Source organism: Arachis stenosperma, chromosome 10 (assembly GCF_014773155.1).
Source record: "Arachis stenosperma cultivar V10309 chromosome 10, arast.V10309.gnm1.PFL2, whole genome shotgun sequence".
In the NCBI taxonomy this organism is placed as follows: domain Eukaryota; kingdom Viridiplantae; phylum Streptophyta; class Magnoliopsida; order Fabales; family Fabaceae; genus Arachis; species Arachis stenosperma.
Window position 1 is genome coordinate 51,965,549 of NC_080386.1, and position 11,705 is coordinate 51,977,253.

An 11,705-nucleotide genomic window follows, 5' to 3' on the forward strand; every position below is an offset into this window, starting at 1 on the left:
CCTTGATTCCAAAGTGGCTTTGGAGCACTCTCTTTCTTGCCCCTTGGGGTGGGTTGTTTTCCTTTAGGGGCCATGATCTTAATGAGTATGTTTTTGTGATCACGGATAACCACACCAAACTTAGAGCTTTGCTTGTCCTCAAGCAAAAGAGAAGAAAGGAGAGGGATAGGAGGAGAGCAAGTGTTGCAAGGTGATGATGAGTGGGGCGCCGAACTCAATATATAGGGAGGGTGGGTGGGCAATTTCGAAAATAAGAAAAGGATAAGGTAGAAGATATGATTTATAAAAGATAGATATGATAAGAAAAAGATATAGTTTAAAAAGAGAAAGATATGAATAATAATTAAAAAGATGGATTTGAATTTTTAATTTTGAAAAAGATTTTTAAAGAGATAATTGAGTTTTGAAAACAAACTTCAAAAGAGTTGGATTGGATTGAAAATTAATTTGTCTTTATGGATTAAGATACATTTGATATTTTTGAAAAAGGAATTTTAGAAATTAGGATTTTTAGAAAACTAATTTGATTTGAGGGATGATAATTTGAAACATGTTGATGCAAGAAATTATGAATTGAAACATAAAAATTTAGAAAAATTGTAAAAAAAAATGAATTTTACCTCCTCCCCATCATCCTGGCGTTAAACGCCCAACTGCTGCATGGTTTGGGCGTTTAACGCCCAAATGTTGCTTCTCCTGGGCGTTCAATGCCCAGCTGATGCATCTTTCTGGCGTTGAACGCCAGGAAGTCCTTTGTCACTGGGCGTTTTTCTGAACGCCCAGGATGCTGTCAATCTGGCGTTAAACGCCCAGAAGGTGCTTCTTTCTGGCGTTTAACGCCCAGAAAGCTACCCTCACTGGCGTTGAACGCCCAGTAGGTGCTTCTTTTGGGCGTTCAACGCCCAAAATGTTTCTTACTGCCCTTTTTTCGCTAGTGAGCTTCCAAATTCTCCCGTAACTCTGTGAATTCAATCAATTGCTTTTTTACCTTGAAGATATTTTGACCTATACTTGTAAAAATTAACAGAAACAAATAAAATTAAATTTTGTGATTGGCTGGGTTGCCTCCCAACAAGCGCTTCTTTAATGTCATTAGCTGGACTATTACTGAGTTTTAATTAAGTCTCAGTTTTGAGCATTCTTGCTCAAAATTTCCTTCAAGATAATGTTTAACTCTTTGTCCATTAACAATGAACTTTTTGTTAGAGTCATTATCCTGAAGCTCTATGTATCCATATGGTGATACGTTTGTAATGACATATGGACCTCTCCACCGGGATTTTAATTTCCCGGGGAATAATTTGAGCCTAGAATTAAATAGCAGAACCTTCTGCCCCGGCTCAAAGACTCTGGATGACAATTTCTTATCATGCCATCTTTTCGCTTTCTCTTTGTAAATCTTTGCATTCTCGAAAGCATTGAGTCTAAATTCCTCTAGCTCATTTAACTGGAGCAATCGTTTTTCTCCAGCTAACTTGGCATCAAGGTTTAGGAATCTGGTTGCCCAATAGGCCTTGTGTTCCAATTCCACTGGCAAGTGACATGCCTTTCCATACACAAGCTGGTATGGAGAGGTCCCTATAGGGGTCTTGAATGCTGTTCTGTATGCCCACAGGGCATCATCCAAGCTTCTTGCCCAATCCCTTCTACGGTTAATTACAGTCCGTTCCAGGATTCTTTTGAGTTCTCTATTTGAGACTTCAGCTTGCCCATTGGTTTGTGGGTGATATGGAGTAGCTACCCTGTGGCTAACTCCATAACGCACCAGAGCAGAGTAAAGCTGTTTATTGCAGAAATGAGTGCCCCCATCACTGATTAACACTCTAGGGATACCAAATCTGCTGAAGATGTGTTTCTGGAGGAATTTTAAAACTGTTTTAGTGTCATTGGTGGGTGTTGCAATAGCCTCCACCCATTTGGATACATAATCCACTGCCACCAGAATATAAGTGTTCGAGTATGATGGTAGGAAGGGTCCCATGAAGTCAATGCCCCATACATCAAACAACTCAATCTCCAAGATCCCTTGCTGAGGCATGGCGTAACTGTGAGGTAGATTGCCAGATCTTTGGCAACTGTCACAATTAAGTACATACACTCGGGAGTCTTTATAGAGAGTAGGCCATTAGAAGCCACTTTGGAGGACTCTTGTGGCTGTTCGCTCACTTCCAAAATGTCCTCCATACTGTGATCCATGGCAGTGCCATAGGATCTTCTGTGCTTCTTCCTTAGGCACACATCTACGGATTACTCCGTCTGCACATCTCTTAAAGAGATACGGCTCATCCCAAAGATAATACTTTGCAACCGTGATCAGCTTCTTTATTTGCTGTCTACTGTACTCTTTGGGTATAAATCTCACTGCCTTGTAGTTTGCAATGTCTACAAACCATGGCACTTCCTGGATGGCAAAGAGTTGCTCATCCGGAAAGGTTTCAGAGATCTCAGTGAGAGGGTGGGACGCCCCTTCTACTGGTTCTATTCGGGACAGGTGGTCTGCTACCTGATTCTCTGTCCCTTTTCTGTCTCTTATTTCTATATCAAACTCTTGCAGAAGCAACACCCATCTTATAAGTCTGGGTTTTGAATCCTTCTTTGTGAGTAGATATTTAAGAGCAGCATGATCAGTGTACACAATCACTTTTGATCCTACTAAATAGGATCTGAATTTGTCAATGGCGTAAACCACTGCAAGTAGCTCTTTTTCTGTGGTTGTGTAATTCTTCTGAGCGTCATTTAGAACACGACTGGCATAGTAAATGACGTGCAGAAGCTTGTCATGCCTTTGTCCCAACACTGCACCAATGGCATGGTCACTGGCATCACACATTAGTTCAAATGGCAATGCCCAGTTTGGTGCAGAGATGATTGGTGCTGAGACCAATTTAGCTTTCAGGGTCTCAAATGCCTGCAGACACTCTTTATCAAAGATAAATGGCGTGTCAGCAGCTAGCAGGTTGCTTAGAGGTTTGGCGATTTTTGAAAAATCCTTTATAAACCTCCTATAGAATCCTGCATGCCCCAAAAAGCTTCTGATTGCCTTAACATTGGTGGGTGGTGGTAATTTTTCAATTACTTCAACTTTAGCTTGATCCACCTCTATTCCCTTGTTCGAGATTTTGTGCCCAAGGACAATTCCTTCAGTCACCATAAAGTGACACTTTTCCCAGTTTAAAACCAGGTTGGTCTCTTGGCATCTCTTTAGAACAAGTGCTAAATGGTTAAGGCAGGAGCTGAAAGAGTCTCCAAACACTGAAAAAGTCATCCATGAAGACTTCCAGAAATTTTTCCACCATATCAGAGAAAATTGAGAGCATGCACCTCTGAAAGGTTGCAGGTGCATTGCATAGGCCAAATGGCATCCTTCTGTATGCAAATACTCCAGATGGGCATGTGAATGCCGTTTTCTCCTGATCCTGGGGATCTACTGCAATTTGATTATAACCTGAATATCCATCCAGAAAGCAGTAGTATTCATGACCTGCTAGTCTTTCTAGCATCTGGTCTATGAATGGTAAAGGAAAATGATCCTTTCTGGTAGCTGTATTGAGCCTTCTGTAATTAATACACATACGCCACCCAGTAACTGTTCTTGTAGGAACCAGTTCATTTTTTTCATTATGAACCACTGTCATGCCACCTTTCTTAGGGACGACTTGGACAGGGCTCACCCAGGGGCTGTCAGAAATAGGATAAATAATCCCAGCCTCTAGTAATTTAGTGACCTCTTTCTGCACTACTTCCTTCATGGCTGGGTTCAGCCGCCTTTGTGGTTGCACCACTGGCTTGGCGTCACCCTCCAGTAAGATCTTGTGCATGCATCTAGCTGGGCTAATGCCCTTAAGATCACTGATGGACCACCCAAGAGCTGTCTTGTGTGTCCTTAGCACTTGAATTAGTGCTTCCTCTTCCTGTGGCTCTAAGGTAGAGCTTATGATTACAGGAAAGGTATCACCTTCTCCCAGAAATGCATATTTCAGGGATGGTGGTAATGGTTTGAGCTCGGGTTTTGGAGGTTTCCCCTCTTCCTGAGGGATTTTCAGAGGTTCTACTATTCTCTCTGATTCCTCCAGGTCAGGCTGAACATCTTTAAATATGTCCTCTAGCTCTGATTCAAGACTCTCAGCCATATTGACCTCTCTTACCAGAGAGTCAATAATATCAACACTCATGCAGTCATTTGGGGTGTCTGGATGTTGCATGGCTTTGACAACATTCAACTTGAACTCCTCCTCATTGACTCTCAAAGTTACTTCCCCTTTTTGGACGTCAATGAGGGTTCGGCCAGTTGCTAGGAAAGGTCTTCCTAGAATGAGAGTTGCACTCTTGTGCTCCTCCATTTCCAGCACCACAAAGTCAATAGGAAAGGCAAATGGCCCAACCTTGACAATCATGTCCTCAATCACGCCTGATGGGTATTTAATGGAGCCATCAGCAAGTTGAAGACATATCCTGGTTGGTTTGATTTCTTCAGTTAAACCAAGCTTTCTGATAGTAGATGCAGGTATTAGGTTGATACTTGCCCCAAGATCACATAAAGCTTGCTTGGTGCAAGTGCCCTCTAATGTGCATGGTATCATAAAGCTCCCAGGATCTTTAAGCTTCTCAGGTAAGCTTTTCAGAATGGCTGCACTGCATTCTTCAGTGAGGTAAACTTTTTCAGTTTCCCTCCAATCCTTCTTATGACTTAAGATTTCTTTCATGAACTTAGCATAAGAGGGTATTTGCTCAAGTGCTTCTGCAAACGGAATCTTTATTTCAAGAGTCCTGAGATAGTCTGCAAAGCGGGCAAATTGCTTATCCTGTTCCGCTTGGCGAAGTTTTTGAGGATAAGGCATTTTGGCTTTGTATTCCTCAACCTTAGTTGCTGCAGGTTTATTACCTACAGAAGTGGGTTGGGAAGCCTTTTTAGAAGGGTTGTTATCAGCACTTGTATGTGACTGATTCCCCACTGGCATTTGAATGCCAGTGGTGGGAGCTGGAGTGGCGTTAGACGCCACTTCCTTGTTTGTTACTGGCGTTTGAACGCCAGAACCATGCTCCCTTTGGGCGTTCAACGCCGGATTCATGCTTGTTTCTGGCGTTGAACGCCAGGAATGAGCATGGTCTGGGCGTTCAGCGCCAGCTTTATTCCTCTCTGGGCTCTGACTGTCCTCAGAGGGATTTTGAGTATCACTTGTTCATTTCTTGGTTTCCTGCTGCTTTGAAGTGAGGTATTTAATGTTTTCCACTTCTTAATTGAACTGCTTGGCATTCTTCTGCTATTTGTTTTGACAGTTGCTTTTCTGTCTGCTTTAATTGTACTTCCATATTCCTGTTAGCCATTCTTGTTTCCTGTAATATTTCCTTGAATTCGGCTAGCTGCTGAGTTAGAAAGTCTAATTGCTGATTGAATTCATTAGCCTGATCCACCGGACTGAGTTCAGCAGTTACTGTTTTAGCTTCTTCTTTCATGGAAGATTCACTGCTTAGGTACAGATGTTGATTCCTGGCAACTGTATCAATAAGCTCTTGAGCTTCTTCAATTGTTTTTCTCATATGTATAGATCCACCAGCTGAGTGGTCTAGAGAAATCTGAGCTTTTTCTGTAAGCCCATAGTAGAAGATGTCTAATTGCACCCATTCTGAAAACATTTTAGAGGGACATTTTCTTAGCATCTCTCTGTATCTCTCCCAGGCATCATAAAGAGATTCATTATCTCCTTGTTTGAAGCCTTGGATGCTTAGCCTTAGCTGTGTCATCCGTTTTGGAGGGAAATAGTGATTCAGGAATTTTTCTGATAGCTGCTTCCATGTTTTTATGCTGTTCTTAGGCTGGTTATTTAACCACCTCTTAGCTTGATCTTTTACAGCAAATGGAAACAGTAATAATCTGTAGACATCCTGATCCACTTCCTTATCATGTACTGTGTCAGCAATTTGTAAAAATTGTGCCAGAAACTCTGTAGGTTCTTCCTGTGGAAGACCGAAATACTGGCAGTTTTGCTGCACCATGATAATGAGCTGAGGATTCAACTCAAAGCTACTAACTCCAATGGAGGGTATACAGATACTACTCCCATATAAAGCAGTAGTGGGGCTAGCATATGACCCCAAAGTCCTCTTGGACTGTGCATTTCCACTTAGTTCCATGATGGAGCAAGGGAGATGGTATGTATGTTGATATTGTCTATTTTATTATAAAGATAATTTTCGAAATAATAGAATAAAATAAAACCGAATTAAAAATAAAATAAATAAAGAAAGAAAATTAAAAATTAAAATTTATAAAAAAAAGTTTGAAAGATTTTCGAAAAATTGAGGAGAGAGAAGGTGGTTAGGATATTTTTGAAAAAGATATTAATTTTTTTTTGAATTAATTTTTATAAAGTAAAATAAAAACGAAAGAAATAAAAGAAATTGGAAATATTTTGAAATTGAAATTTGAATTTTTATATAGAATTCTCAAAAAAAAAATAGTTCAAAATTAGTTAGAAAATATAATAATTTTTTTGAATTTTGAATTTTATGATGAAAGAGAAAAACACACAAAAGACACAAGACTTAAAATTTTTAAATCTAATGCTCCTTATTTTCGAAAGTTTTTGGAGGGAAAACACCAAGGAGCACCAAACTTAAAAATTTTAAGATCAAGACACAAGAAAAACTCAAGAACACCTTGAAGATTCACAAGAACACCAAGAACAAAAGGAAGAACACCAAACTTAAAATTTTTAGAAAACTTTAATAAAATTTTTGAAAATTATGAAAAGATTAACAAGAAAACACCAAACTTAAAGTTTGGCACAAGATTCAATCAAGGAAAATTATTTTTTGAAAAAGGATTTTTAAAAAGAAAGTGCCCAATTGTTAAGAACATAAACCCCCGCTATAACCAACTGAGTTAAAAATGCAACGTATTTTAAAGATGTGTTATTTTTATGGATAAAAGTATAATTTTTGAAAGTTAATGTTCTGAAAAAGCACAAAAAAAACAAGAAAAGACACAAAACAAGAAAAACTCAAGATCAAACAAGAAAAATAAACAAGAACAACTTGAAGATCAATGAAGAACAAAGAACACAAGTTCGAAAATTTGAAGAAAAATATAAGACATGTAATTGACACCAAACTTAGAACAAAACACTAGACTCACGAAAATTAGCAATTAATTAAGAAAAATAATAAATTTTGAAAAGAAATTTTTGAAAAGAAACTTATCCTATCAAGATTTAATGACTCTATAACAATAAAAATAAAAATAAATTATTCCTAATCTAAGAAATAAAATAAACCTTTAGTTGTTCAAACTCGATTAATCCCCGGCAACGGCGCCAAAAACTTGGTGCACGAAATGCAATCTAACTCTTTGACAATCGCAACTAACCGCAAGTGCACTGGGTCGTCCAAGTAATACCTTACGTGAGTAAGGGTCGATCCCACGGAGATTATTGGTTTGAAGCAAGCTATGTTATTTTATTAATCTTAGTCAGGAGGCCAATAAGATTATTTGGATTTAATTGTAAGAAGTCAAAGTGTTTAAAAATTATTAGAAAATAAAAGAGAATCAAATTGTTACTTGGTGTGCAGTAATGAGAATATGTTGGGTTTAGAGATTCTTTGTCCTCTGAACTTCAACTCTTCCTTGAATCCTTTTGCACACGCAAAATCCCTTCTATGGCAAGCTCTATGTAGGTGTCACCGTTGTCAATGGCTACTTCCCATCCTCTCAGTGAAAACGTTCCTATGCTCTGTCACAGCACGGCTAATCATCTGTCGGTTCTCAATCAGGTTGGAATAGAATCCATTGATTCTTTTGCGTTTGTCACTAACGCCCAGCCTTCAGGAGTTTGAAGCTCGTCACAGTCATTCAATCCCGGAATCCTACTCAGAATACCACAGACAAGGTTTAGACTTTCCCGATTCTCATGAATGCCGCCATCAATCCGGCTTATACCACGAAGATTTTGAGTAATGAATCAAGAGATACTCAGATGTAGAACAGGGGTCAGACACATTCTCCATAATTAAGCGCGAATGAACATCTTAGATAAGAATAAGCGTGTTTGAATGGAAAATAAATGAATTGTATTAATTCATCGAGACGCTGCAGAGCTCCTCATCCCCAACAATGGAGTTTAGAGACTCATGCCGTCAAAAAGTATGTAATTCAGATCTGAAAATGTCATGAGGTACAAAATAATTCTCTAAAAGTTGTTTAAATAGTAAACTAGTAACCTAGGTTTACAGAATATGAGTAAACTAATAATTGGTGCAAATCCACTTCTGGGGCCCACTTGGTGTGTGCTGGGGCTGAGACTAAAGCTATCCACGAGTAGAGGCTTTTCTTGGAGTTGAACTCCAAGTTTTGACGTGTTTTGGGCGTTCAACTCCGGATCATGACGTTTTTCTGGCGTTTAACTCCAGACAGCAGCGTGTACTTGGCGTTCAACGCCAAGTTACGTCGTCTATATTCGCGCAAAGTATGGACTATTATATATTGCTGGAAAGCCCTGGATGTCTACTTTTCAACGCCGTTGAGAGCGCGCCAATTGGACTCCTGTAGCTCCAAAAAATCCATTTCGAGTGCAGGGAGGTCAGGATCCAACAGCATCAGCAGTCCTTTTTCAGCCTAAGTCAGATTTTTGCTCAGCTCCCTCAATTTCAGCCAGAAAATACCTGAAATCACAGAAAAATACACAAACTCATAGTAAAGTCCAGAAATATAATTTTTGCCTAAAAACTAATAATATTTAACTAAAAACCAATTAAAACATGCTAAAATCTACATGAAATTACCCCCAAAAAGCGTATAAAATATCCGCTCATCAGTTAGCCAAGTCATTAATTTTTAAAATCAAATCTTTTTAAAATTGTTTTCAAATCATATCTTTTAAATCATATCTTTTTAAAAGCATAACTTTTCAATCATATCTTTTAATCAAATCTTTTTCAAAAATAGTTTTCAATCATTTTTTTTTTCAAAAATCACTTGATTTCTTTCCCACTTTTAGTTTTCGAAAATTATCAATCAATTTTTCAAAATGTTCTTAAAATCTTTTTAACTTAATTTTCGAAAAATCTCTTCCCCTCTTCTCACATCCTTCTATTTGTGGAGTACCACTCCTCCTCAATGCACAATTCGAACTCTATCTCACTAAGTTCGGATTCTTCTACTTCTTCCTTCTATTTTTCTTTTCCTCTGACACCTCAAGGAATCTCTATACTGTGACATAGAGGATTCCATATTTTCTTGTTCTCTTCTCTTTCATATGAGCAGGAACAAAGACAAAGGCATTCTTATTAAAGCTGACCCTGAACCTGAAAGGACCTTGAAGCGAAAGCTAAGAGAAGCTAAGGCACAAACTCTCTATAGAGGACCTGACAGAAATCTTCAAAGAAGAAGAACCCATGGCAGCCGAAAATAACAACATGCCAATGCAAGGAAGGTGCTGGGTGACTTACTGCACCTACTCCCGACTTCTATGGGAGAAGCATCTCTATCCCTGCCATTGGAGCAAACAACTTTGAGCTTAAGCCTCAATTAGTTTCTCTAATGCAACAGAATTGCAAGTTCCATGGACTTCCATTGGAAGATCCTCATCAGTTTTTAGCTGAATTCTTGCAAATCTGTGACACTGTCAAGACTAATGGGGTTGACCCTGAGGTCTACAGACTTATGCTATTCCCTTTTGCTCTAAGAGACAGAGCTAGAATATGGTTGGATTCACAACCTAAAGAAAGCCTGAACTCTTGGGAAAAGCTAGTCAATGCCTTCTTGGCAAAGTTCTTTCCACCTCAAAATTGAGTAAGCTTAGAGTGGAAGTCCAAACCTTCAGACAGAAGGAAGGTGAGTCCCTCTATGAAGCTTGGGAAAGATACAAACAATTAATCAAAAAATGTCCTTCTGACATGCTTTCTGAATGGATCATAGGTATTTTCTATGATGTCTGTCTGAACTATCCAAGATGTCTTGGATAGCTCTGCTGGAGGATCTCTTCATCTGAAGAAGATGCCTACAGAAGCTCAAGAGCTAATTGAAATGGTTGCAAAACCAATTCATGTACACTTCTGAAAGGAATCCTGTGAACAATGGGACTAATCAGAAGAAAGGAGTTCTTGAGATTGATACTCTGAATGCCATATTGGCTCAGAACAAGATATTGACTCAACAAGTCAATTTGATTTTCTCAAAGTCTGTCTAGAATGCAAAATGCACCAAGCAGTACTAAGGATGCTTCATCTGAAGAAGAAGCCTATGATCCTGAGAACCCTTCAATGGAAGAGGTGAATTACCTAGGAGAGATCCTATGGAACACCTATAATTCTTCATGGAGAAATCACCCAAATTTCTCATGGAAGGATCAACAGAGACCTCAACAAGGTTTCAACAAGAATAATGGTGGAAGAAACAGGTTTAGCAATGGCAAGCCTTTTCCATCATCTTCTCAGCAACAGACAGAGAATTCTAAGCAAACTCTGACTTAGCAACCATGGTCTCTGATCTAATCAAAACCACTCAAAGTTTCATGACTGAAACAAGGTCCTCCATTAGGAATTTGGAGGCACAAGTGGGACAGCTGAGCAAGAAAATTACTGAACTCCCTCCTAGTACTCTTCCAAGCAATACAGAAGAAAATCCAAAAGGAGAGTGCAAGGCCATCAACATGGCCGAATTTGGAGAGGAAGGAGAGGAAGTGAACGCCACTGAGGAAGACCTCAATGGACGTCCACTGGCCTCCACTAAGTTCCCTAATGAGGAACCATGGGAATCTGAGGCTCAAAATGAGACCATAGAGATTCCATTGGACCTACTTCGGCCATTCATGAGCTCTGATAAGTATTCTTCCTCTGAAGAGGATGAGTATGTCACTGAAGAGCAAGTTGCTAAATACCTTGGAGCAATCATGAAGCTAAATGACAAGTTATTTGGAAATGAGACTTGGGAGAACAAACCTCCTTTGCTCACCAAAGAACTGGATGACTTGTCTAGGCAGAGATTACCTCAAAAGAGACAAGATCCAGGGAAGTTTTCAATACCTTGTACCATAGGCACCATGACCTTCAAGAAGGCTCTGTGTGACTTAGGGTCAAGTGTAAACCTCATGCCTCTCTCTGTAATGGAGAAGCTAGGGATCTTTGAGGTGCAAGCTGCAAGAATCTCACTAGAGATGGCAGACAATTCAAGAAAACAAGCTTATGGACTTGTAGAGGATGTTCTGGTGAAAATTGAAGACCATTACATCCCTGCTGATTTCATAGTCCTAGAGACTGGAAAGTGCATGGATGAATCCATCATCCTTGGCAGACCTTTCCTAGCCACAGCAAAGGCTGTGATTGATGTTGATAGAGGTGAACTGATCATTCAAGTGAATGAGGAATCCTTTGTGTTTAAGGCTCAAGGATATCCCTCTATCACCATGGAGAGGACGCATGAAGAGCTTCTCTCAAGACAGAGTCAAACAGAGCCCCCACAGTCAAACTCTAAGTTTGGTGTTGGGAGGCCACAACCAAACTCTAAGTTTGGTGTTGAACCCCCACATTCAAACTCTAAGTTTGGTGTTGGGAGGTTCCAACATTGCTCTGAGCATCTGTGAGGCTCCATGAGAGCCCACTGTCAAGCTACTGACATTAAAGAAGCGCTTGTTGGGAGGCAACCCAATCTTACTATATTTTATCTATTTCCCTTTGTTATTTTATGTTTTCTGTAGGGTGATGATCATGAG

The 11,705-nt window shown here is 39.4% G+C and overlaps 1 non-coding gene across 1 annotated transcript; it reads right to left on the reverse strand.

Annotated features, from left to right (window-relative positions):
* Positions 1-9,789: 9,789 nt before the first annotated feature.
* LOC130959685 (small nucleolar RNA R71) lies at positions 9,790-9,897 on the reverse strand. Its single transcript, XR_009078753.1, has one exon. It is a non-coding gene; the product is annotated as a small nucleolar RNA R71 (small nucleolar RNA).
* Positions 9,898-11,705: the final 1,808 nt, after the last annotated feature.